The following is a 25,869-nucleotide window of genomic DNA, read 5'->3' as shown; positions in this document are numbered from 1 at the left end:
TGACAGATTTTTTTATTTATTTTATTTGCCCATATCATACTGTATAATATGGAATCTTGTTTCCGCCACTAAATAAATAAATTAATAATAATAATTGCGACTTTTTATCTCACAATTCTGACTTTTTTTCTCACAATTGCGAGATATAAAGTCAGAATTGCATGAAATAAAGTCGCAATTGCATGTTATAAAGTCAGAAGTGCGAGATATAAAGTCAGAATTGCGTGATATAAAGTATCAATTGCGTGTTTTATAGTCAGAATTGCGAGATATAAAGTCAGAATTGCCTGATATAAAGTCGCAATTGTGTATTATAAAGTCAGAATTGTGAGATATGAAGTCGCAATTGAGAGTTATAAAGTCCAATTCTATGGGGGGAAAAAAGACTGACTTTTATCCTCAGAATAGTTTATATCTCACAATTCTGACTTTATAACACGCAATTGTGACTTTATATCAGGCAATTCTGACTTTATATCTCGCAATTCTGACTTTATAACACGCAATTGCGACTTTATATCACGCAATTCTGACTTTATATCTCGCAATTCTGACGTTATAACGCAATTGCGACTTTATTTCACCCAATTCTGAGAAATAAAGTCCGAATTGTGAGATAAAATGTCGCAATTACCTTTTTTATTTTTCATTCTGTGGCGGAAACAAGCTTCCATAATATAGTCTTTAACAGTAAGAGATAAGATTAAGTTGAATCAGGTGATGCAGTCTTATGTTCCACATCTCTTTGTTTGAAATAGAAAAGCCTGCTATGTTAGATATTCACACCTGCCTCTCTCCATTTCTATTTAATCTCTCTCTCTCACCTTCCCAATTACAACTAGAAGCAGAGAATATATGGAAGATAAATTGACTCTGGAGTCTGGACCACTGCAGCACTCATACAGAGAGACAGGGGAAAACATGCCGAGAAGAACTGCCGTCATCATGCTCTATATTAAGGTTTAAAGTAATATAGGCTGCCATAAGTTAAGTTAATACATAAAATGGGAGACACTGGATGCCAGCAAGAACTCACAGTATATCAGACAACCTTTTTTAATTATTAAATTATTAACCCGTTTTGATTTTTGAATTTAGAAATGTCTAAAATATGCATTGACAATTACTGTGCTTCATTCTTTGAAGCTCCCTGATATTGAAAGAACATTTCAGAATAAAGTCTTCTAACTACATTGCATTATAATGAAAGCTAATTCATTATAAATATTTATATAGTTACAAAGATTTGTCCCCCAAAACAGATGAAAATAGTATTGAGTGCCATGTTGAAAATGAATGTAGAAAAGAATAAAAGTGCAGGTCAAACATAGAGAATAATAAGTGAAAAGAGATAAAAGCAAGAGAAGAAAGGCTGTGATCTTTTAAGTCCCTGACATTCATACCGTTCCACGTGCGTAACCTTCATGATTAAATAGCTATCCAAACCATCAAAAAGATTGTTCTGGCTCAAGTTTTGCTTAAAACAATTCTCAGATGATCAAATTATTGATTTCATTAAGACAAAGTGTGCAAGCAGTGCTTTTTACAGTATTTTAAAGTTAATTGAGTCTTCTAAAGTTGGATGGATGAAAAAAAAAACATTTGTATGATTTATAATGACATTGCACCACAGGCTGATTTTGAAGCAAAGCAAAGAAACATTTTGTTTAAGCTTAGATGTCCACCATTTATTGTCTATTTACATGATATTTTCTATATTGTTGAAATGGAGTGTGACAACCCATCTAGTGAGAGTCACGCTGACGACTGCTGAGGAATGCTGTGGTTTTTAGCGTCATTGTTAGTGCACTCGCCTCACATGCTGGAGATCGGGCTTCAAGATCGACTCGGTGCAGGGCGGTAAGATTGGATGGTGAGTTTTGGAGGCAGAGCAATGAAGAGAGGGGTGTGTTTGTATCAACAATGTCCAACAGCGTTTTTGAAATATCACTTACCCCACCTTTAACATGAACTAAATATATATATATATATATAAAAAATCTAACTTAGGTAGGATAGTTTTCTGAAAGGTTATGGACAATGGTGAGAGGAATGCATAATTCATCATTCAACACTGTGCCCATCTCCCTGTCCTTTTCTCCTCTGCTTCCATCTCATTGCCTTGTAGACAGAGACATGCTCTGCTCAGAGAGGTCAGTATTGTTTAAACAAATGCTCACTTTTAATCTGTCTTCTCGCACCCACTGCCTCATGGGAGCCATTCATTCATTCAGTGGTCATATGGCATTCATCTGATCATTTGGCATTTTCTCCTGGGATAATTGCTAAGAACAATTACATTCGTATACAACCTCCTCCCCCACCACCAGCAGAAAAAAACACCAATTAGTGAAACTTATCTTGTCTTTTTGTTTAATTTGTTTCGAGAGATGCTTGACTCAATGCACTAGTAGGGCTGCTAATATAATTTTCTCAATTAACTTATTGCATTGTCAATTACAGCCTTCCATTTACATCTACTCTCATTATTCCAAAATGTTTTTTTAACAGCCTGTTAACTACCAATCACAGACATCTGCATTGTATGTATGAATTTGATAGCCAATTAATCTAAAATTTAAGCAGTAATGACAATAAGTGTGTTTTAAGCAGTCTGATCCATAGATGCATGATTAAAGTTTTACTTTCCATAAATTTAGAGCTGAACATCAACTGACATGAGGAGCCCAGAAATGATTACTCCACTGATTAGAGAAGGAGAATACATCATGTAACGAACTTAAAAATTATTCTAATGACCTTTAAGGCATTAATTCAGAGTGAAATAACCTCAGACAGTTTTACTGCAGCTGCTGTTCTTAGCAAAGGTGTAGAGAGAGATCATCTAATCACAGATTTCAAGAGTGCTGACAGCTGAGTTAATTGCAGATTTTAAGGGGGGCTAAGATGAAAGACAGCGGGTCTAACAACGGCATTCAAACGAAGTGAAAATCATTTGTAGTAATTTGATATGATCCATGTTACATGTGCCGCTAGCTTGCAAAGCAGATGATGTAATACCCCATGTAACTGCAAGTGTTCCTAAGACTGCAGAACGTGGTGCATGTACTGTGGTCTCAAAGGTCATGAAACTTGCAGCTTTAATGATTATAATGGGATGGACTCATTAAAATGCCATGCACCTATAATAAATATTTGATTGCAAATATTGAAATTAACATTTGCAATTACAAGGTGAAGAATATTAATGTCATTATCGTGCAGCCTCCATGATCTGAATGACTTTTGATCTTTTTCAACGTTTATCAGACTTCTTTATCAGACTTCAAATGGACACAGACTTCTTTATCAGACTTCAAATGGATATGCTCTATTGTATTTGATAACAACATGCTTCTCGTGAGAAAATCCAATCACTGTCTATTCGTTTTTTCCCCCCCGATTCTATGGAGGGTAGCATGAGTGGGCCATCTTTGATGTCAGTTTTGCCAGTATTTACACTGAAATTCTCTCTCTCTCTCTCTCTCTCTCTCTCTCTCTCTCTCTCTCTCTCTCTCTCTCTCTCTCTCTCTCTCTCTCTCTCTCTCTCTCTCTCTCTCTCTCTCTCTCTCTCTCAGGTCAACATGCTGTGCTTCTTCTGTTTGTTTGTTTATGTTGTTTTGAGAGTAATGATGTCTGCTACATAAGTCACCAAGGACACTATGGCGTCGTATTTTTCATAAATCATTGACTAATTTAAACAAATCTTTTTAGATAGATGACTAAAAAAGATTCTAAAAGTGCCATTTAAAAATAAACATTAAAGCACACGTATGTGCAAAATAAGAAACCAATTTGTTGTGAACTTTTTGTTGTCACCATTTTCAGTTTTATGATTAAAGCTCTAAGCAACTTAACGCAAGTATACGCAAGATTACAATGGCAGGAACGTAACTCAGCGAAAAAGAATGGTGTAGAATTACCTAACCTCTGTATTGGAAATTATAATTTTTATAGTTAATTGCAGATATTTGTGAGGATTTGATTGCCCAAATTAAATGGAGATAAATTAACCTAGACAGAGAACCACAGGTATGACTCATTTATGCGGGTCTGAATTGATTTCAAATGAATTACTTAGCAGGAATTTATCAGCTGAAAATCAGAACGTCTACGGTTACGTATGTAACCCTCGTTCCCTGAGTAGGGAACGGAGACGTTACGTCGGATGACGACGAATGGGGTTTCGCTTAGAAAGCCTATCAACTTCGAGTATTACAAAACGAGCCAATGGCAAAGAAATGCCATGGGTCTGCGGAATTTGCATGGCGTAACTCCGCCCCACCTCGTGGGTATAAAAGGAGGAAGCCGGCAGCAAGCAGATATGTTTCTTCGCTGAGGAGCCAAGACTGAGCTCAGGCGATCCCCGCGGTACAGCGGAAAGTGGCAGGCAGACGTAACGTCTCCGTTCCCTACTCAGGGAACGAGGGTTACATACGTAACCGTAGACGTTCCCTTTCGTTGTCACTCCGAGTTACGTCGGATGACGACGAATGGGGTTACCAGTCTAATCACGCCACCTTCTCAGCTGTCTTCCAGTGCCCTGCGTAAATCGAGATCCCTGTCAGCCTGGACAAAGGACTCCATATAACACAGGAATACCAAGGTACACTGGGAAGCATATCCCAAGCTAGGGGAAGTATGCAAATAATGCCAGCCCGGAGGGGGGGGACTTAGAGAATACACATATGACCCGAAGGAAGCATATGGGAAACACTGGGGTGTCCAGCCGCAGGTGGAATATTTCAACCCCAGGGGTGGCAAGGTGGCTTGCCAAGGGAAAGACACACGCTCAGAGAGGCTTACAGTGGAAATACACATGTGGGGGTCGCTCAGAGGAGGGACCATGCACACGGGAGGCACCTAGCCGACGCACAGGCAATAGACACTGGCGCCGACGTCAGGAGTGCTGGAGGAGCTCAGGGCTTTCGGAGAAGCTCACCTGAGAAAAATATCGCACGTATCCAGTCCGTGGAGTGGAATGGCGAGCAAGCGAAGACACCTGAGCGGGTCCGGTACTAGCTGGTTGAAGCGAGTACACGAGAGGACACAGGCTCCACTCGGAGATTATAGAATCTGGCGAATGTGTTAGGTGTCGCCCAGCCTGCAGCTCTGCAGATGTCTGTTAGCGAGGCGCCATGCGCTAGAGCCCAAGAGGACGCCACACTCCGGGTGGAGTGGGCAGTCACACCAAGGGGGCACGGTCGACCTTGCTGCTGGTAAGCCAAGGCAATGGTGTCCACTATCCAGTGAGACAACCTTTGCTTGGAGAGAGCCTTTCCCTTCAGCTTCCCACCATAACAGACAAAGAGCTGGTCTGAGGTCCTGAAACACTGCGTTCTGTCTACATAGGCGCGGAGAGCGCGTACTGGACAGAGCAGTGCCAAGGCTGGGTCTGCCTCCTCCGAGGGCAGCGCTTGCAGGTTCACCACCTGGTCCCGGAAGGGAGTGGTAGGAACCTTGGGCACATATCCAGGCCGGGGTCTCAGGATCACGTGAGAGTAAGCCGGCCCAAATTCCAGGCACGCTTCGTCAACGGAGAATGCGTGCAGGTCCCCAACCCTCTTGATGGAGGCCAGTGCAACCAGAAGCGCTGTCTTCATCGACAGGAACTTAAGCTCAACTGATTGCAGGGGCTCAAAGGGAGCACTCTTCAGGGCAGTTAGAACCACTGAGAGGTCCCAAGAGGGAACGAGAGGAGGACGAGGAGGATTTAGTCTCCTCGCTCCTCTCAGGAACCTGATGATCAGGTCGTGCTTCCCTACCGACTTACCTTGGATGAGGTCATGATGTGCGGCAATGGCGGCAACATAGACCTTCAGGGTGGAGGGAGACAGCCTTCGCTCCAGCCCCTGTTGAAGGAAGGAAAGCAAAACACTGATCGAGCATCTCCGGGGGTCTTCTCGGTGAGAAGAGCACCAGTTGACGAAGAGGTTCCACTTCAACGCATAGACGTGTCTCGTGGACGACGCTCTAGCGGAAGTGATGGTAGCCACCACCGCTGGTGGTAGGGTACTCAAACCTGCCTCGTCCCATCCAGGAGCCACACGTGGAGGTTCCAAAGATCGGGACGAGGGTGCCATAGGGTGCCCCGTCCCTGAGAAAGAAGGTTCTTCCTCAGGGGGATCGGCCAAGGAGGTGCTGTCGCGAGGAGTACTAGTTCGGGGAACCAGGTCCGGTTGGGCCAGTAAGGGGCAACCAGAATGACCTGCTCCTCGTCCTCCCTGACCTTGCGCAAAGTGTGCGCAAGAAGGCTCACTGGGGGAAACGCATACTTGCGGCCCTGCGGCCAGCTGTGCGCCAGAGCATCCGTGCCGAGCGTGCCCTCGGTCAGGGAATAGAACTGGGCGCAGTGGGTCGAGTCGTGAGAGGCAAACAGATCTATCTGCGCGTCCCCGAACTGGTCCCAAATCAGCTGAACCGACTGGGGATGGAGTCGCCATTCTCCAGGGAGGGGCTGAAGCCGTGAGAGCTCGTCGGCTGCACAGTTCAGCGCTCCGGGAATGAAGATGGCTCGAAGCGACCTCAGATGCTTCTGACTCCATAGGAGGAGGTGGCGAGCGAGTTGTGACATACGGCGGGAGCGTAGACCACCTTGATGGTTGATGTACGCTACAGTGGCGGTATTGTCTGAGCGGACTAGTACGTGTTGACCCCTGAGCAACGCCCGGAAGCGGTGCAGGGCAAGGCGTACTGCCAACAACTCGAGGCAATTGACATGCCACAGCCGCTGGGGTCCTGTCCAGGAGCCCGCAGCAGCATGTCCATTGCACATGGCGCCCCAGCCCGTGGTGGAGGCATCTGTTGAGACAACAACATGCCGGGAAGCTCGAGCCAGGGGGACACCGGCCCTGAGAAAATCGAGGTTCGACCACGGGGTGAAGAACTGACGGCAGGTCGGAGTAACTGGTACTCGGAACGTGCCGTGTTGCCATGCCCACCTCGGGACTCGGTCGCGAAGCCAAAGCTGAAGCGGTCTCATATGAAGCAATCCGAGCGGCGTGACCGCGGCTGCAGATGCCATATGCCCCAGGAGCCTCTGAAAAAGTTTCAGTGGAACCGCACTCTTGCCCTCGAATTGTCTTAGGCAAGTCAGCAGTGACTGCGCGCGCTCGCTCGTAAGCTGCGCGGACATGGCGACCGAGTCGATGTCCATACCGAGAAAAGAGATCCTCTGCACGGGGCAAAGTTTGCTCTTCTCCCAGTTGACCCGAAGGCCCAGACGGGCTAGGTGCCGGAGCACTAGGTCCCTGTGTTCGCAAACCTGATCTCGAGAGTGAGCTAGGATCAGCCAGTCGTCGATATAACTCAGGATGCGAACCCCTTGCTCTCGAAGGGGAACAAGGGCCGCCTCGACGACCTTCGTGAAGATGCGAGGAGACAGGGCTAGCCCGAAAGGGAGAACCGCGTACTGGTATGCCTGCCCCTCGAAAGCAAACCGGAGGAACGGTCTGTGTCGAGGAAGAATGGAGACATGAAAGTAGGCGTCCTTCAGGTCGATCGCTGCAAACCAATCCTGGGGCCGTATGCATTCGAAAACGCGTTTGGCGGTGAGCATCTTGAACGGCATCCGATGAAGGGAGCGGTTCAGCACGCGCAAGTCCAGGATAGGCCGTAACCCACCGGTTTTCTTGGGGACAATGAAGTAGGGGCTGTAGAAGCCGGACCTCATCTCGGCTGGAGGGACAGTCTCGATTGCACCCTTCGCCAGCAGGGTGGCAATCTCTGCTCTCATGATAGGGGCATTGCCACCGACCAAAGTGGAGCGGACTCCCCTGAAGCGGGGAGGAGACCGTGCGAACTGAATCGCATAGCCGAGCCTGACGGTACGCGCGATCCAGTGGGACAGACGGGGAAGCTCTAGCCAGGCTCCCAGGAACTGAACCAACGGGATCATGCGGGCCACAGGCGTCCCCCCGGAGGGGCAGCGAGGCGGAGTAACTGGCCCAGATGTGGACGGCATAGCGGCCCGGAGAGGGGGCACAGTTAGCAACCGCACCCTGGCAGAGGGGGCCAGGGGAGGACCAGGCTGGTCGTCCCGCGGGGGCCTGCTCTGCCAGAGGTCTGGCGACAGAGGGGGACAAGGGCGAAGCGGTCCGTGGACGGCACGCCGTGTCAACCGCCTCTGGGACAGAGGGGGGCGAGGAGAGCACGGCTTGTGGGCGGCGCTCTGTGTCGCCCGAGAACTCTGTGAGCTCAGGGAAGAGGGGATTGTTTCTGTCTTTAACCACATTAGGGTGCTGCCCACCCGTGGGTGAGCAGCGGGGAGTGGAGAACAAAAGATTCTCCCCCGGCCCTCCACCGGGGGAAGGAGTGGTCCTGCTACCACCTCCTGAGAAACAATCATCATCCCTGAGCAGCCCGTCTCAGGAGCGCCGCTTGGCCCGGCGTTTAGCGGGGGGCGGGGCAGGAGAGGGCTGTGGCGCCTTCTTACGGCTTCCTCCGCGACCGGCCCTGGGTGGAGGCTGCTGCGTGGTCCGGGCGGGAGGGGCGGGAGCCGCAGGAGGGCGCCCTCGGCGGGAAACAGGTCGAGGCGTCTGCCCGGCCGGCAAGGTGGAGGCAGCAGCGGGCCGGCGGGGCAGAATGTGTTTGATGGCCTCGGTCTGTTTCTGGGCAGTTGAAAACTGTTGGGCAAAGTCTTCAACTGCACCGCCGAAGAGGCCGGCCTGGGACAAGGGGGCGTTAAGCAGACGGGTCCGCTCAGCGTCCCGCATGTCAGCCAGGTTCAGCCACAGATGTCGCTCCTGGACCACAGCTGTGGACATCACCAAACCCAGGGAGCGCGCGGTAACCTTCGTCGCCCGGAGAGCAAGGTCGGTCGCGGCGCGCAGCTCATCAAAGAGCCCTGGGTTTGTCCTACCCTCGTGCATGTCTCTGAGCATCTGGGCCTGGTAGACCTGCAGAGTGGCCATAGCATGCAGTGAAGCGGCCGCCTGTCCCGCCGCTCTGTAAGACTTCGCCACCAGGGTCGACGAAAATCTACAGGCTTTGGATGGGTGCTTAGGCTCGCCCCGAGAAGAAGCACTCTGCGGACATAGTTGCATGGCAACAGAGCGTTCAACCGGGGGAAGCCCAGTGTACCCACGGGCAGCTGCCTCATCGAGGGGAGGAAAGGCGGATGAGACCAGCGAGCGGTCCCGAGAAGACAGGGGGGTCTTCCAGGACTTCGAGATCTCATCATGCACATCCGGGAAGAAAGGTATTGGGGTTTGCCGAGGACGAGGGTCGGCGGCCTTACCCAAAAACCAATCGTCCAGCCGCGAGCGCTCAGGACAGGGTGGAGGCCTCCACTCAAGTCCGATGCTCGCGGCTGCCCGGGAAAGCATGGCCGTCATCTCCGGATCAGACTCGAGCACAGCCGTATGCACACCGGAAGGTGGCAGCTGTGACGAGCCCTCACTTCCAGAAGAGTCAAACCCGCCTAGTGATGCTGCAACAGACATGGCATCTTCCTCTGTAGCTTCAACTGAAGCCCGCGGGCCACCAGAGGGTAGACCCGCGGGAATCAGCAGTTCACTAGCGGGCACCGTCATTGAAGAGGGGGGCTGGGGTCGCGGACACATAGTCGGCGCCTTGTTCCAGACCGTAACCCTCAGATCACCCTGGCCACCAGCCGCAGGACGGGGGGTGGATGAGGGGACTCTCACTCTTGCGAGTTCACGGAGTCTCGACCGTAATGACGCGATGGTCATGTTCCCACAGAGAGAACATGAGTCATCCACGAGCGCTGCTCTAGCATGATCAATGCCCAAACATACTATGCAACGCTCGTGCCCATCAGAGTCCGATACCAATCTGCCGCAACCAGAAGTACACGGGCGAGACATCTTTAAAAAGACGTGCCACGTGTAAGCTCTTTTAGTGAGAGAAAACTCAAGTGTTGAAGCACCCGGGGAGAAACGCACCGACTGGCAGACCACTGCAACAGATCAGCAGGAAGCACGCTCTCGCCGTAGATCGCCGTCACACCAACACTCGAGGTACTCGTTTGTAAAGCTGACAATTCAGAGATGGCTTGTGGAGAGAAGAATACACTTGGCTCCGAAGCGAAAACATATCTGCTTGCTGCCGGCTTCCTCCTTTTATACCCACGAGGTGGGGCCGAGTTACGCCATGCAAATTCCGCAGACCCATGGCATTTCTTTGCCATTGGCTCGTTTTGTAATACTCGAAGTTGATAGGCTTTCTAAGCGAAACCCCATTCGTCGTCATCCGACGTAACTCGGAGTGACAACGAAAGGGAACTAATGTTTTATGACCATAACAACCTAATTAACATCAACAACAAAATAACTGCATGGACATATTAAATCAACCACAAAATTCTCAGTGTGTCCCTGTAAAATTATGTCCTTTATTATTTTGTTTATTGTTTAGGACATACATGTCTGTAGTGTGTAATGTGTCTCTCAGAGGAGGACTGCAAGGGATGCATTTGATATAGGGCCAATATGTTGTTGTAAAGAAGTGATATTGTTTAGTCAGACAGAAAAAAACTTACAGAAACTTTGGCGTGTAAACATGATCAGTTAACATTTGTTTCCTAGTTTTGCATACATGCACAATGTGACAATTAAAATATTTACAAATATTTCTATTTGCATTTTTCCTAGAAGCGAAATCTCTGCTGGATACTGCCACATTAATAAAGAACATTTCCAATTGCCAAACAGATGCGCATGCATTATACAAACAGTGAGAGATTAACGTGACATCTCATGTTGTAGGATACAAATGAGCTTCTATTAAGTTTGAAATAAATTTGATAGTTATTTTGATGTCGTTTTGTGACGTTATGCATAAACTTTACAACAATATTTCATTGATCAACACTGGAATATTAAAAATTACAGCACACTTGGTTTTTTTTCTATCCACCTTTTTAAATGTAATTTTTAATTAACTACATGTACTAACTATAGGGTTAGATTTAGGATGAGGGTTTAGTTTAGGGTTAGTTGCATGTAATCATGCAAAATGTATAGCTATTACTATACATGCAACAAGGATACTGATAAAAAAGTGTTACCATGATAATTTGAGGGGAACAAAAAAATAATATTTTGTTACATGTAAAGAATGGTAATGAGAAATGGACCCAGTTACAGAGAAGTGATCTCTCTACAATGGAAAAACAGGACTGCTAAAAAAAGTCTGATGAATATTGCTAAAGCTCGCCTATGAATGTTTTATAAACATCTGCTATGTGGTGTCACCTTTGTGTCCCTGTGCAACAAGTTCTGTTTAAAATATTCTTCTCAATCTCCATAGTTTTCCCATCAGCTAATCAGATCACTGGCCCTTGCTGCTCACATCAGCCGTAAATCTGCTCTCTGGTGAAGTTTCCCAGATTCAATCACATAAGAGTATTTAGTTGTACACTTTCGTCTCATAGATTAAACATGTTAAGATGTTTGATTGCTAGAACCGAAATTACACACCTAAGATGAGTAGGATAATTTTACTTGTGTTAAATGTCAGACTGTGTGCTCTCTGTTTCTTTTCTCTGTGTCAAGGGACAATGCATTGGTAATTAGTGTTTTCATTCAGTCTTGTGTGCATTACTTATTTTAAAAAATTGCACACTTACAGAGACCATTCTCATGCTATTTAGACTGCTGATGACATGATATGTTAAAATACTCAGTGTAACTGGGTTCTGGCATTGTTATTGCACAGATGCATGCAAATCTAAACTGTGTGTGCCATCACCACAGGCATGATTTTATTCATATTAAAGTAGATCACATAACACTTGTTGAAGGGTTGCAGCACATTTACAGCTAAAGTCTGTGTTTGTGCTGATGAGCAGCAAGAGCCTTCCATCTGGGAACTATCCCATCATCCTTTGCGAATCTAACCAGCCAGGAGGCTTTGAATTGAGTTATTGTTGATCCAGTATGTCCTTAAAAGAAAAGTTTACTCAAAAATTCAAATTCTGTCATCATTTACTCACCTTACTAGACTAGACTTCACTCAACCACTCAGCTGCCTTGCTGCGGAGTGGTTTGCATCTGTAAGCTCCGTAGCCTATTGCTTTCTGTTTTGAATCTTTATTTACTATCATTCCGTGTTGTTTATATTACTAATTATTAGTGATGCACCGATGTGAAAATTGTGTCCGATACCGATAACCGATATTAATATTGCTGTTTATGGCCGATACCGATATTTACCGATGTCGAGATATCTCTGTATAGAAAACACATTTTTATGATAATCAAATAAAGAGCTATTTTCCAAAACACTTTTTTTTTTTTACTTTTGTAATTTATTTTCAGAAATGACTGATATTGGGCACCTTTACCTGTGTGCAAAATATGTCATCAGATTTTCAGAAGAAAAAATAAATAAAAATACATTTTTATAAAGGATACAAGTGTGTCCTGAATTCACACTATGAATAACCCAAACCTGAGTATTCTCAATAAACATCTAACTCACTTGAGACCAAGTCACTGTATTCTGTGAACCTTGTACAACAGTTCAAAACTTTAAAGTACAGTACTGTCCTACGAAGGCAAAAGACCTTAACTTCTATTTTATAGCACAATGTTATGATAACACTTAAAATGTAATCAATATTAACCCTATTAGACTCACTATGATAAAAATGGCTTCACATGTATAAACAAGAAGTTGAAGTAGTGAGCATATAGTTGGAATGTCCAGTATGAACAAAATGACGGAGTATGTTTTTGTTTCCACTGTTCGATCGCGCCCGCGCCTCTCTCTCTCACACGCGCGCGACACACACACACACACACACACACACACACACACACACACACACACACACACACACACACACACACACACACGACACACACACACACACACACACAGACACAGACACACACACGACACACGACACACACGAAACACACACACACACACACACACACACACACACACACACACACACACACACACACACACACACACACACACACACACACACACACACACACACAAGCATTGCAATCTTGACGTCGCAGACAGTTCAGAATAGTCACAGAGCTTCGGAGCTAAGGCAGGGCTACAGATTAGGTGTCCCTAAAGAAATGTAACGTTATCTAACAGTTAGTAGTTCCGCATTGATTTGCTTTCTCGTCGGTTGTTTGACATGGATTTTAACCAGGGTTCAACAAAAGGTAGGCTTATAATGGGTGTGTCGTTGCGGCTCCAACTGACCAACTCGCGTAGTTTTCAGTCAGTGGACTGTCATTGACAGGCGAGAGCTAGCATTTTATTTCAGTTGTAGCCTACATGTAGCCTTACGGGCTGTGAATTAAGATATCCTACAAGCCTGCTCTAATGCAGCGCTTGTTACTAGATAAGTTGTTGATTATCGCTCGAAACGTGTTTGTGTCTAGTTTGTGAAGTAGCATCGCTAGCTAAAGGCTACCGCTAGCTATTACTGGATTTTAAAGATTATCTTTTTTATGCACCCGTGTCGTGTGTCATTCTTACCTTGATCATTTTCCCCATCATTTTCCCCCGAGAGTATGCCATTATTCAGTAATCTAACAAAAGCAATCACTGTGAAACATGTAACTTACATGTGTGTCTGAGCTGATTTAATTGGTACATCATAACCCCGTAACTCCAGCGCGACAATACTTTGATGGTCGGTCAGAACAAGGCAGAGTGTCATAACTTACGCCTCCAGCACCTGGTGCAGCACATTATGTGTGTAATGTATGCGCTCGTGCAAAAACAAACATCCCTGCCGGGCCCACATAAGCCTACACACACGTCAAATACACAGGAATGATTATCGGCCTGTTCACATCGGCCCTATTTTGACATCGGAACGATACTATATTATGTCTGCGGCCGATATATCGTGCATCACTACTAATTATATCTTACTCATCACCACACATTAATCTGACATCGCTAGCTTCTATCTAAATCGTTATAACTAGCAAAACACGCTAGTAATTTTGCTAGCCTGCACAATACGCTAGTAGCTCGCTAGCCTGTTAACGTGCCATCGGTGCCTGTCGTCTTTATTTTATTTCTTTTTTCTCTTGTGCACTTGCGCCATCCGTGCCTGCAGTCTTTATATATTTATTTTTTCTCTCGTGCCTTTTACGAATCCATCAAATAACTGTGGTAAGTATAGGATCAGTCAACAAACATGGTGAGTAATGTCTTCTCGTGTTATTGTCACTTGCACTTCATGTCACATGTATAGTATAGTCTTCTATGTCAGTAAATAAATGCAGGGAGACAGTCAGGCTGACTGCAAGGGCTTTAGATAATGCGTTGGATGCGACTAGCTTAGTGAACTCTGTAAACTCAACTGGGTGACCGTGAGACGCTGTAGTCGCGGGACAAAACACCGCTCTTCCGCTCCGATTGCAACATTAAAAGGGTTCTCCCCACTCAGAGAAACACCCACTGAGAATCCTGCTGAATGTTCCCTAGTTACTGGCGATTCTATTACATGGAACGTGAAAATAGAGACATCAGCCACCATAGTCACATGTTTGCCGGGAGCCAGAGCACCTGACATCAAAGCAAATTTAAAAGTGCTGGCTAATGCTAATTGTAAATTCTCTAAGATTATTATTCACGTCGGCACTAATGATGTTCGACTTCGCCAGTCGGAGATCACTAAAATTAGCGTTAAAGAGGAGTGTGAACTCGCAAGTACGATGTCAGGCACTGTAATTTGCTCTGGCCCCTTCCTGTTCGCCGGAGTGATGAGATGCTTAGTAGACTGTCCTCACTCAATGGGTGGCTGTCTAAGTGGTGTTCGCAAAATAATATGGGGTTCATAGACAATTGGAAAAGTTTTTGGGGCAGACCTGACCTGTTGAAAAGAGATGGTATTTATCCCTCCTGGGATGGTGCTGCTCTTTTCTCTAGTAATATGGCACATAGTCTTAGAGCTCAAACATCTTGGGCTCAGGTCAGGAAGCAGACAGACTGGCTAAAACGACCGTCTGCTAGCAGTCTCACATCACTGAGGTCAGATAAATCCCATCATATAGAGACTCTTTCACCTAGATATCATCATATAGAGCAGCACTTCTCAAAGTCAGGACCAGGAGGGAATTCAATCCGGACCCGCCTCCATTTGGTATTTTAAGAGCACTAATTGTGTGTAAGGGATTAAAATTGTGGATTACCTACTTTGATAAATGCATGTTAAAATCATTAGTTTTGTTTTTAATGTATTTCTGGAGATAGTCCGAAATGAAAGTAAAGCCGAGATATTTAACGTTTTTTCTGTGACATTGTTGTAATGACAAATTGTTGTATTACGTTTGACGTAATCGGGTGACACTACACCGCAGTGAGCGTTTGGATGGGTCTGGATGTCAGTTTCCAGGAAAAGAAAAGTTGACGAGTTCTCAAAGTTCTCGAGTTTTGGACAGAGAGGAATGCTATCATTTTGTCCCAATCAGCCACGAAGTCCTTCTGTTTGATTTGTAGGGCGTTGTGAGTTGGAGTGTAGTTGGAGTTGTGAAGAGTGGAAATGTCAAACGGCACTATGAAACAAAACACAGACATTTTGAATGGCAATATAACCACAAAATACAGAGGTAAGGACAACAAAAACTATGACAGCTAAAGTCTTCGTATGAATCAACAAATAAATTCCATTTGAGAGCTCTGACACAGCAAGAGAGAGCTACAGAAGCTTCTTTTCGAGTGGCCTGGGCCTTTGCACCATGTTACTTTTGTCTGCTTTGTTTTTGCACTATGTTACTTTTGGCTGCTCTGTATTTTGCACCATGTTACGTTTGGCCTACCTCTTATTGTGTTTTGTTTAAAAAAATGCTGACATTTAAATTAAGTGTTTTCCACTTTTGCACTTGTTATTAATGTATTTTGAATGCAAATGGCACTTTATTTTTAAATAAAAAATAGTGTTGATTTGTTATGCATGTTTATTAAAAACAAGTTTTGTTGTCAACAATTGTTCCGGACATTTGACATTGATGAATATTCAGGTTTGGACCTTTGACTGTAGACTTTTGGCGCTTTTCCACTACACAGTACCAGCTCGACTCGACTCGACCCAGCTTTGTTTGGTTTTCCACTGTGTAAAAGTTGTACCTGTACCTGCTTTTGGGTACATTTTTTCGTATCACCTCCGGCGAGGTTCTAAGCGGGCTGAGGCGAGCTGAGGCGATACTAAAATGTGACGTGAAACACTGCAGACTGCTGATTGGTCAGAGAGAATTGTCACTATTCACCGCGTTATCATTGCACGCACCACACGGAGCTATTTTTTTCAGCAGTGTTTCGTTTTGCTGTCCTCAGCCTCTTCTGAAACAGCGTTTGTCTTCTTGCTGTGAAAAATAGCCACATCCCGACTCCCGAGGATCAAAAACAGCATACACTCGATTTCCTCCATTGTCCTGTGTTTGTGTGGGTAGCGGGTTTGCGTCGCGTAGTTCATGAGGCGTCGCTTTGACGACCAGGTACTATTGGGGAGGTACTATCTGTAATGGAAAACGGAGCGAAAAGCGAGCCGAGCTGAGTCGAGGCGAGTCGCGTCGAGTTGAGCTGATACTGGTAATGGAAAAGCGCCATTTGAGAACTCCTGATATATAGACTGTGTCTGTTCCCTGAATTAGGAAATACAAAAAACTCCCTAACCCATTAAAGGTTTTAATTGATGAAAAAATGTAATTTATGTTCAACAAATAAAAAATAGATATAATAGTGATGAACAAGTGATAAAGCTCGGGTTGCTAAATATTCTATCCCTTACTAACAATAAAGCACTTATTGTTAATGATAAGAATACAGATTGTAACCTAGCCATGTTGTGTTTGACAGAAACCAGGCTAAAACCAGACGATTGCATTACTTTAAATGAGTCCACCCACCAAGAGGACTGTTATAAAAACGAGCCTCATCTGAAAAGAAAAGAGAGTGGTGTTGCAGTATATATCTATAGTAATATCTTCAGAATTACTGAGAAGTCTAGTTTCAAATATAATTCTTTTGAAGTGTTGGTGCTTAATGTAAAACACTATCTAGAGTAAATAATAAATCGCTCTTGACATTTGTGGTAGCTACTGTATACAGGCCACCATACAGACTTTATCAAAGAATTTTTTTTTGTATCGGAGTTAGTTCTGGCTGCAGATAAAGTCCTAATTGTTGGTGATTTTAATATACATGTAGATAACGAAAAAGACACATTGGGATTGGCATTTAGAGACATTATGAACTCTATTGGAGTTAGACAACACGTGTCAGGACCCACTTCACAGGCTTCTTCTGTGAACAGCACTGACTGCTGTCATAGCCATGAGTTGCATTTTCTCCTAGAGAAAAAGGTGTGATTTACTTTGCTTACACTCTGTGGGTTTTTGAGTTGGGGATTCTGTTGCTGTATTAGTATTAGTAATGCAGCTCAATGCAAGACTCAACCTCATTTGTAGTCTTAGACAACACATGTCAGGACCCACTCATTGTCATAATCATACATTAGATCTAAAATTGTCACATGGAATCAATGTTAATGCCGTTTAAATTCTGTAGCAGAGTGATGACATCTCAGATCATTATCTAGTCTCGTGTATACTCCATTTAGCCAAGGTTGCAAAGCTGACTCCGTGTTACAAATCACTTGCCACTAAAGATTGCTTGATTGATAATATTCCTGATTAGTTTCATTTCCTCAGCATCTCAGCTAGCTTAGAAGAACTCGATATTGTGACAGAAACATTTGATTCTCTCTTTTCCAGAACTTTAGGCACAGTTGCTCCTTTGTGCTCAAAGAAGATTAAAGAAAATAGTCCAACGCCGTAGTACAACAAGCACATTTGGGCCCTTAAGAGAGCAGTCAGAAAAATGAAGCGCAACTGGAAGAAAACAAAACTAGACTTTTTTCGAATTTCGAGGAGAGAGAGCACGATTGCCTACAGAAGGCCTTAAAAATGTCTAGATCTGCTTATTTTTCGACTCTCTTAGAAGAAAACAAACACAATCCTTGGTATTTATTTGATACAGTGGCTAAATTAACAAAAAATAAAGCTTCTCCTTCTGAAGTTTCCAAAGAGCATAGCAGTAATGACTTTATGAACTTCTTTACTTACAAGATTGATAATATTAGAGAGAAAATTATAACAATGCATCAGGCAGTGCACTGTAGTGTCCCTGAGGAAAAATTCCATTCATTTGTTGCAATAGGAGAGAAAGAATTTTCTAAACTCATTAAATCATCTAAATCAACAACATGTATTTTAGAACCTATACCGACTAAGCTACTGAAAGAAATGCTTCCAGAGGTCATAGATCCTCTTCTTTCAATCAGACACACACAAATTATTCATTATATTTTAATGAATAATCCAGCAAACTCACTCTCCCAACAAAGGTCTATGAAATTTCACCCAAAACTAACATCCCGAATGCAGCTGTTATAGGACACATTAAGACTGATAGTACTTTTTACGACCCCAAAACAATTTGCAGAGAGTTGTGCATACTATGGTTAACCAAAATCATATGTGTGGCATGTTTAGTCTCTATAAACTCCAATCTTCGTCCCCCATTTGTTAATTTACATGACATTTTGCTAACTTTGTGACGCATTAGTATTATAAGAATCTTGAAGATTCTTTTGTTCAACACCCAATCAAATTACATGTTCAAAGGCCTGTTTGAACAAAGGGTCATAAAGAAATTCCCTCCAAAAGGAACAACTTCTTATTGGTATACAACCCTCCAGAGGGTGTGACATCTTCACGCTTTAAAAATCACTGATCACCAGATCACGCCCTCTTTGGTCTCTTAACCTCTTACTCCCTTAAGCCCAATTTATACTTCTGCGTCAAACTCACACCATAGCTACGTCCTAGGCTGTGTGTATCACGCGTACCCTTCTGTGTACCCTGATGTGAACCTCTGCAAAAATGTAACAACGCTTCAATTCTATGCGGACCGCAAGCATTGTGATTGGTCTGCTAGAACCCCTCCCTCAGGTTTTTTTCAGCAGTGTTTCGTTTTGCTGTCCTCAGCCTCTTCTGAAACAGCGTTTGTCTTCTTGCTGTGAAAAATAGCCACATCCCGACTCCCGAGGATCAAAAACAGCATACACTCGATTTCCTCCATTGTCCTGAGTTTGTGTGGGTAGCGGGTTTGCGTCGCGTATTTCATGAGGCGTCGCTTTGACGACCAGGTACTATTGGGGAGGTACTATCTGTAATGGAAAACGGAGCGAAAAGCGAGCCGAGCTGAGTCGAGGCAAGTCGCGTCGAGTTGAGCTGATACTGGTAATGGAAAAGCGCCATTTGAGAACTCCTGATATATAGACTGTGTCTGTTCCCTGAATTAGGAAATACAAAAAACTCCCTAACCCATTAAAGGTTTTAATTGATGAAAAAATGTAATTTATGTTCAACAAATAAAAAATAGATATAATAGTGATGAACAAGTGATAAAGCTCGGGTTGCTAAATATTCTATCCCTTACTAACAATAAAGCACTTATTGTTAATGATAAGAATACAGATTGTAACCTAGCCATGTTGTGTTTGACAGAAACCAGGCTAAAACCAGACGATTGCATTACTTTAAATGAGTCCACCCACCAAGAGGACTGTTATAAAAACGAGCCTCATCTGAAAAGAAAAGAGAGTGGTGTTGCAGTATATATCTATAGTAATATCTTCAGAATTACTGAGAAGTCTAGTTTCAAATATAATTCTTTTGAAGTGTTGGTGCTTAATGTAAAACACTATCTAGAGTAAATGATAAATCGCTCTTGACATTTGTGGTAGCTACTGTATACAGGCCACCATACAGACTTTATCAAAGAATTTTTTTTTGTATCGGAGTTAGTTCTGGCTGCAGATAAAGTCCTAATTGTTGGTGATTTTAATATACATGTAGATAACGAAAAAGACACATTGGGATTGGCATTTAGAGACATTATGAACTCTATTGGAGTTAGACAACACGTGTCAGGACCCACTTCACAGGCTTCTTCTGTGAACAGCACTGACTGCTGTCATAGCCATGAGTTGCATTTTCTCCTAGAGAAAAAGGTGTGATTTACTTTGCTTACACTCTGTGGGTTTTTGAGTTGGGGATTCTGTTGCTGTATTAGTATTAGTAATGCAGCTCAATGCAAGACTCAACCTCATTTGTAGTCTTAGACAACACATGTCAGGACCCACTCATTGTCATAATCATACATTAGATCTAAAATTGTCACATGGAATCAATGTTAATGCCGTTTAAATTCTGTAGCAGAGTGATGACATCTCAGATCATTATCTAGTCTCGTGTATACTCCATTTAGCCAAGGTTGCAAAGCTGACTCCGTGTTACAAATCACTTGCCACTAAAGATTGCTTGATTGATAATATTCCTGATTAGTTTCATTTCCTCAGCATCTCAGCTAGCTTAGAAGAACTCGATATTGTGACAGAAACATTTGATTCTCTCTTTTCCAGAACTTTAGGCACAGTTGCTCCTTTGTGCTCAAAGAAGATTAAAGAAAATAGTCCAACGCCGTAGTACAACAAGCACATTTGGGCCCTTAAGAGAGCAGTCAGAAAAATGAAGCGCAACTGGAAGAAAACAAAACTAGACTTTTTTCGAATTTCGAGGAGAGAGAGCACGATTGCCTACAGAAGGCCTTAAAAATGTCTAGATCTGCTTATTTTTCGACTCTCTTAGAAGAAAACAAACACAATCCTTGGTATTTATTTGATACAGTGGCTAAATTAACAAAAAATAAAGCTTCTCCTTCTGAAGTTTCCAAAGAGCATAGCAGTAATGACTTTATGAACTTCTTTACTTACAAGATTGATAATATTAGAGAGAAAATTATAACAATGCATCAGGCAGTGCACTGTAGTGTCCCTGAGGAAAAATTCCATTCATTTGTTGCAATAGGAGAGAAAGAATTTTCTAAACTCATTAAATCATCTAAATCAACAACATGTATTTTAGAACCTATACCGACTAAGCTACTGAAAGAAATGCTTCCAGAGGTCATAGATCCTCTTCTTTCAATCAGACACACACAAATTATTCATTATATTTTAATGAATAATCCAGCAAACTCACTCTCCCAACAAAGGTCTATGAAATTTCACCCAAAACTAACATCCCGAATGCAGCTGTTATAGGACACATTAAGACTGATAGTACTTTTTACGACCCCAAAACAATTTGCAGAGAGTTGTGCATACTATGGTTAACCAAAATCATATGTGTGGCATGTTTAGTCTCTATAAACTCCAATCTTCGTCCCCCATTTGTTAATTTACATGACATTTTGCTAACTTTGTGACGCATTAGTATTATAAGAATCTTGAAGATTCTTTTGTTCAACACCCAATCAAATTACATGTTCAAAGGCCTGTTTGAACAAAGGGTCATAAAGAAATTCCCTCCAAAAGGAACAACTTCTTATTGGTATACAACCCTCCAGAGGGTGTGACATCTTCACGCTTTAAAAATCACTGATCACCAGATCACGCCCTCTTTGGTCTCTTAACCTCTTACTCCCTTAAGCCCAATTTATACTTCTGCGTCAAACTCACACCATAGCTACGTCCTAGGCTGTGTGTATCACGCGTACCCTTCTGTGTACCCTGATGTGAACCTCTGCAAAAATGTAACAATGCTTCAATTCTATGCGGACCGCAAGCATTGTGATTGGTCTGCTAGAACCCCTCCCTCAGGTTTCACATGCTATGCACGTGTAATTGAATATCAATGCGGACAAGGGCACAGAAATATAAATGAAAACGAACGCGTTGCCTACAGCGTAGAGGCTCCGGCATTTGGCCCGACGCAGAATTATAAATCAGCCTTTAGTCTCTTAGTCCCTTTCTGAAATCCGGATGTGAAGATGCTGAACTAGAAGTTTTATAAGGACCCCCAAGGTTGTGCCAGGCGGAGACCTTGTCTTTCCATTCACCAAAGATCCTCTGACACCCACTGGTTATCTCTCATCAAGACAACATCGGCAAAGTTCAACTGGAGCCTCAACAAATTGCATCAGGACAGTTTAATTCAAATGGGCGAGACATGCAAGTCCTTACCCCTTTTTAAGAAGGGCGTGTTAGAACTAAACTGATGGTTTGCTTAAGGCTGTTGATCTACTGAATTTCAAACAATGCTATAACTAGTTGCATTCATATTATTCAAATCAGTTAAATGATTATTAGGCCGCATAAATTAGGTCAGCTGGAACTGGGAACACTTCCTATAACACCCGATGTACTCATTAAATCATAAGAAGAATGGCATCTACGCTAATGTTAGTCTTTCTGCTTATTCTGAGGTTTACTGTAATCAGCCGGATCCGGGCCATATCCAGATCAGATGGAGGACCTGCGCCTAGACACGACCACAAAGCATTGACATGACAGATATCGGCACTGATCCTCAACAACCCGTCTCCATACCGGTGTGATGACTCCGATCTTCAACCAGATGGAACTGGATAATATTCTTATTGTTCCAATCCAATCTGCCTTCGGACCTATAATGCTGCCTGAATCAAAATCATACACTGTTCGTTCGTTGGCCAAAGGAGAGCTGGCCCCCTGACTGAGCCTAGTTTCTCCCAAGGTTTTTTTCTCCATCCTGCCACCTGATGGAGTTTTTGGTTTCTTGCCACTGTCGCCTTTTTCGCCTTTGTTGCCTTTTTCACATTTGTTGCCATTGGCTTGCTTAGTTGGGGACATTAAATTGACCATTTAAATTTAATATTCAACAATAATATTGATCTGCATGCATTGACACCATTATATGATAACTGAACTGAACCAGAGCGGCTATATGTACAACCCCAAATCAGATATTTTGTAAAATGCAATATAATCATCCATTTTTTAACTGACAAAAGTACCCACGGGACTTCAGCGCGAGACTAAAGCTAGCCGTCTAAAACACTATTTAGGTGAATTTAAACAATGACTAAGTTGCTAAACGCATCTTGTTCACATGTAAGGGCCCTGTTCATGTTGGACAGACATTTTAATTGCATTTTGTGTCTGTTAAAAGGCACAAAGACACTCTTTATGTATATGCCCCCATAACTGCTGTTTTAGCTGAGGGGGAGCTCTGGGCATTTGTGGGAACAGCTCCGTGTTGCAAGCACCAATCTATTTTTTTTTTTTTCTATAGACAGTACTCACAAAGGTATAACGATCAAGATTAACTTAAAAATTGCCCGGAGTTCTCCTTTAATAGCTAAATTAACATGTTAAATTGAAAGCCCTGCTTTTCACACTTTGGAAGCACATCTTTAAAAAAATCTCTGCTAGCAGAAAAATAAGTGGTAGATGTTTAGTGTGCTATATTAACTTTCTATATGATAGATGGTAAAGTGTGTGCTGCATGTGGGTGGAACAGTTGGAGCAGTGTTAGGATTGAGGGAAGCATGTGATGAGACAATGCAGCTCTACTGTTACTCACACAGTAACACTCTCACTGAGAAGTTGAAAGGCTACTGACAGAGGCGCTGACATGTTCTGTGGGTAAAAATAAAACATAACACACTAATACACTCGATACACCCAGACATGTTTGTGAGAGTCAGCAGATCACAATGGGTTACATCAGACCAAGCAACATACAACAGTGAAAGAATGCGCTAATCTCCTGATATTATAGAAACATGTCAAAAACGTATGCTCCACAGACTTGTGGAATGAGCACGTATACCCGGGGTACATTTGATTTAAAGAGACAGGCTGTGTCAGGGCTGTCAGCTAAAGGGGAACAGGACTAGGAGCTGTTAATTAGGCAGTGGATGGGGGCACATATTTATCACTACTGCCCTTCCACTCTCACTCTATCTCTCTCTCCCCAACATTATTGTTTTTCAATCAGTCTCTCTCTGTTTTATTCAGGTAGAAGACAGACTACGGATATATACCCACTTGGCAGCCAGGCGAAACCACAAAATGTATTTTTATCCATAAATAACTAATAAACAGGACAGAAGACTATAAACATGGCACATCCATTTAAGTAGCAATAGCCTAAACATTTGCAATGCTAAGATTTGGAATTATCAGTCTGTGAAAGATTGTGGTCAAGATGTTCTCAAATGGCTTCATGTAAGCAGAGCCAGTTCACCAGTTACACTATGTAGGCTGTTAAAACTGACACATCTTGAATGAGAATCGAACAGACTGGTTCTCTTGGTTTACTGGCTAGTATGCCTGCCTTTCTTAGCAGGCTTCTTCTGTGAACAGCACTGACTGCTGTCATAGCCATGAGTTGCATTTTCTCCTAGAGAAAAAGGTGTGATTTACTTTGCTTACACTCTGTGGGTTTTTGAGTTGGGGATTCTGTTGCTGTATTAGTATTAGTAATGCAGCTCAATGCAAGACTCAACCTCATATGTAGTCTCATATTCAGGATTGGGGAACCAAATGTATAGGAATTTAAAGATATGGTTCCACGAATATGGTTGTCACATTACCTTTTAAGCATTAAAGGCAGGCACAAATACAATGTTTTTTTTTCTACAGCCTGAATGAAAAAAGAAAATTAAGTGAAATTTTTCTTAGTTTTTTCACAAATTGTAGTATTGTCTGCACTCATCAAGCTAAACCATATTACCATAGAGGAAAAAAAGATTAAACATTTTTTTTATCAATTAACAAATACAAGTCTATCAATTACTACAAACCAAATGCTGATAAACCAGATACTAAGTGAAAGCTTATTTACACAAAATTTGCAACCTTGTTATTCATTTTATTTTGTATCCTAATTTTGCTGTTCATTTAATGCTTTTGCAAGAATGTCAAAAATCACAAAAATAAGGAACATAGTAAACATAGAACATTAGAACATTGTAAACAGCTTTTTACTATTCACTTATTCGGAAAACGTAGGATATATATATATATTGTAAAGGTGTAAAAGGTGTAAAAGGTACAAATAATAGAATGTGTTTCTAAATAGACTAGGCTACTGACTATTAAATTGCATGCCGAATTCATAGGTCATGAAAACATCTGAATAAGCAAAACTGGATAAATAATTAGCATGTGTTTCACACCATGAAGGAGCAATGATCATGTCACTGAAATCCCTTGCACATTAAAAAAAAAACAGTCAGAATATTTACAAAGTATTTACATAGCCCATAATCATAATTGCCCACAAGGCAGTTGCTATAATATGAATCGAAGACTTTACTAAGATGTTACCAAGTAACATTAACGCTCTAATAACACGCAGTAATTACTGTAAATAGCACCTGCGCTTCACCTGTCTTTCTAATATCCCTTTCACACTGACTGGGAAACCAACGGTGTTCACTGCAGCACGGAATGAGCCCTGAAGTAGAATCTATCACACAGCACTATACACCGATCAATATGAACAAATCCCAAAAATTGGTCTTTGCAAAGTTTCCTACCTTAAAACAAGATTTGTCGGCCAACTTGATCCTTACAATTGGTTAGATGACAAACTGGAGACTCTTCGTGGATATATTTTTCAACTTAATTCACAGGTTAAATCAATTTCCTGGACAAGCTGTTGGTTTCGCGCACCGGAGATGCCGCAGGAAAAGCGCGTGGCGGCTTGACTCGGCGGGCGAGCGAGCGAGAGAGAAACTCATATATGTGGAGTCCTGAACATTACATTACTCAATGGTCCATCACTCCCCTGTAACCAGGTAACGGCTCTTCCGCAAGCACACGCAATAGGTAGGCGTTGATATAAATCACTCCGGTACCCGTCAGCTTGTGTGTGTTTGTGTGTGTGTGTGTGTGTGTGTGTGTGTGAGCGCGCGTTTTGTTCGTTGTTGGTTTTAAACTACAAGTACACTGCACGGCGTGTTCGCACGAAAAAAAAAATCATTAGGACAGGCTACTGCTGGACATATTATTTCCGAATAATG

General features: G+C 43.0%; 1 protein-coding gene across 1 annotated transcript in view; it reads right to left on the bottom strand.

The window, feature by feature from the left end:
• sstr3a (somatostatin receptor 3a) overlaps window positions 1-25,638 on the bottom strand; it is a 31,043-nt gene extending 5,405 nt beyond the window's left edge. The window contains exon 1 of the mRNA XM_077212578.1: window positions 25,384-25,638. The gene's annotated coding sequence lies outside the window, so the exon portion shown is untranslated. The remainder of the gene's footprint in view (window positions 1-25,383) is intronic.
• Between the last annotated feature and the right edge of the window lie 231 nt (window positions 25,639-25,869).

Source organism: Siphateles boraxobius, unplaced genomic scaffold (genome assembly GCF_051911475.1).
Source record: "Siphateles boraxobius isolate OS27281-9 unplaced genomic scaffold, OSU_SipBor_1 66, whole genome shotgun sequence".
Lineage (NCBI taxonomy): Eukaryota > Metazoa > Chordata > Actinopteri > Cypriniformes > Leuciscidae > Siphateles > Siphateles boraxobius.
The sequence above is the reverse complement of the archived record's forward strand: the minus strand, read 5'-3'. Positions and strand labels throughout refer to the sequence as shown.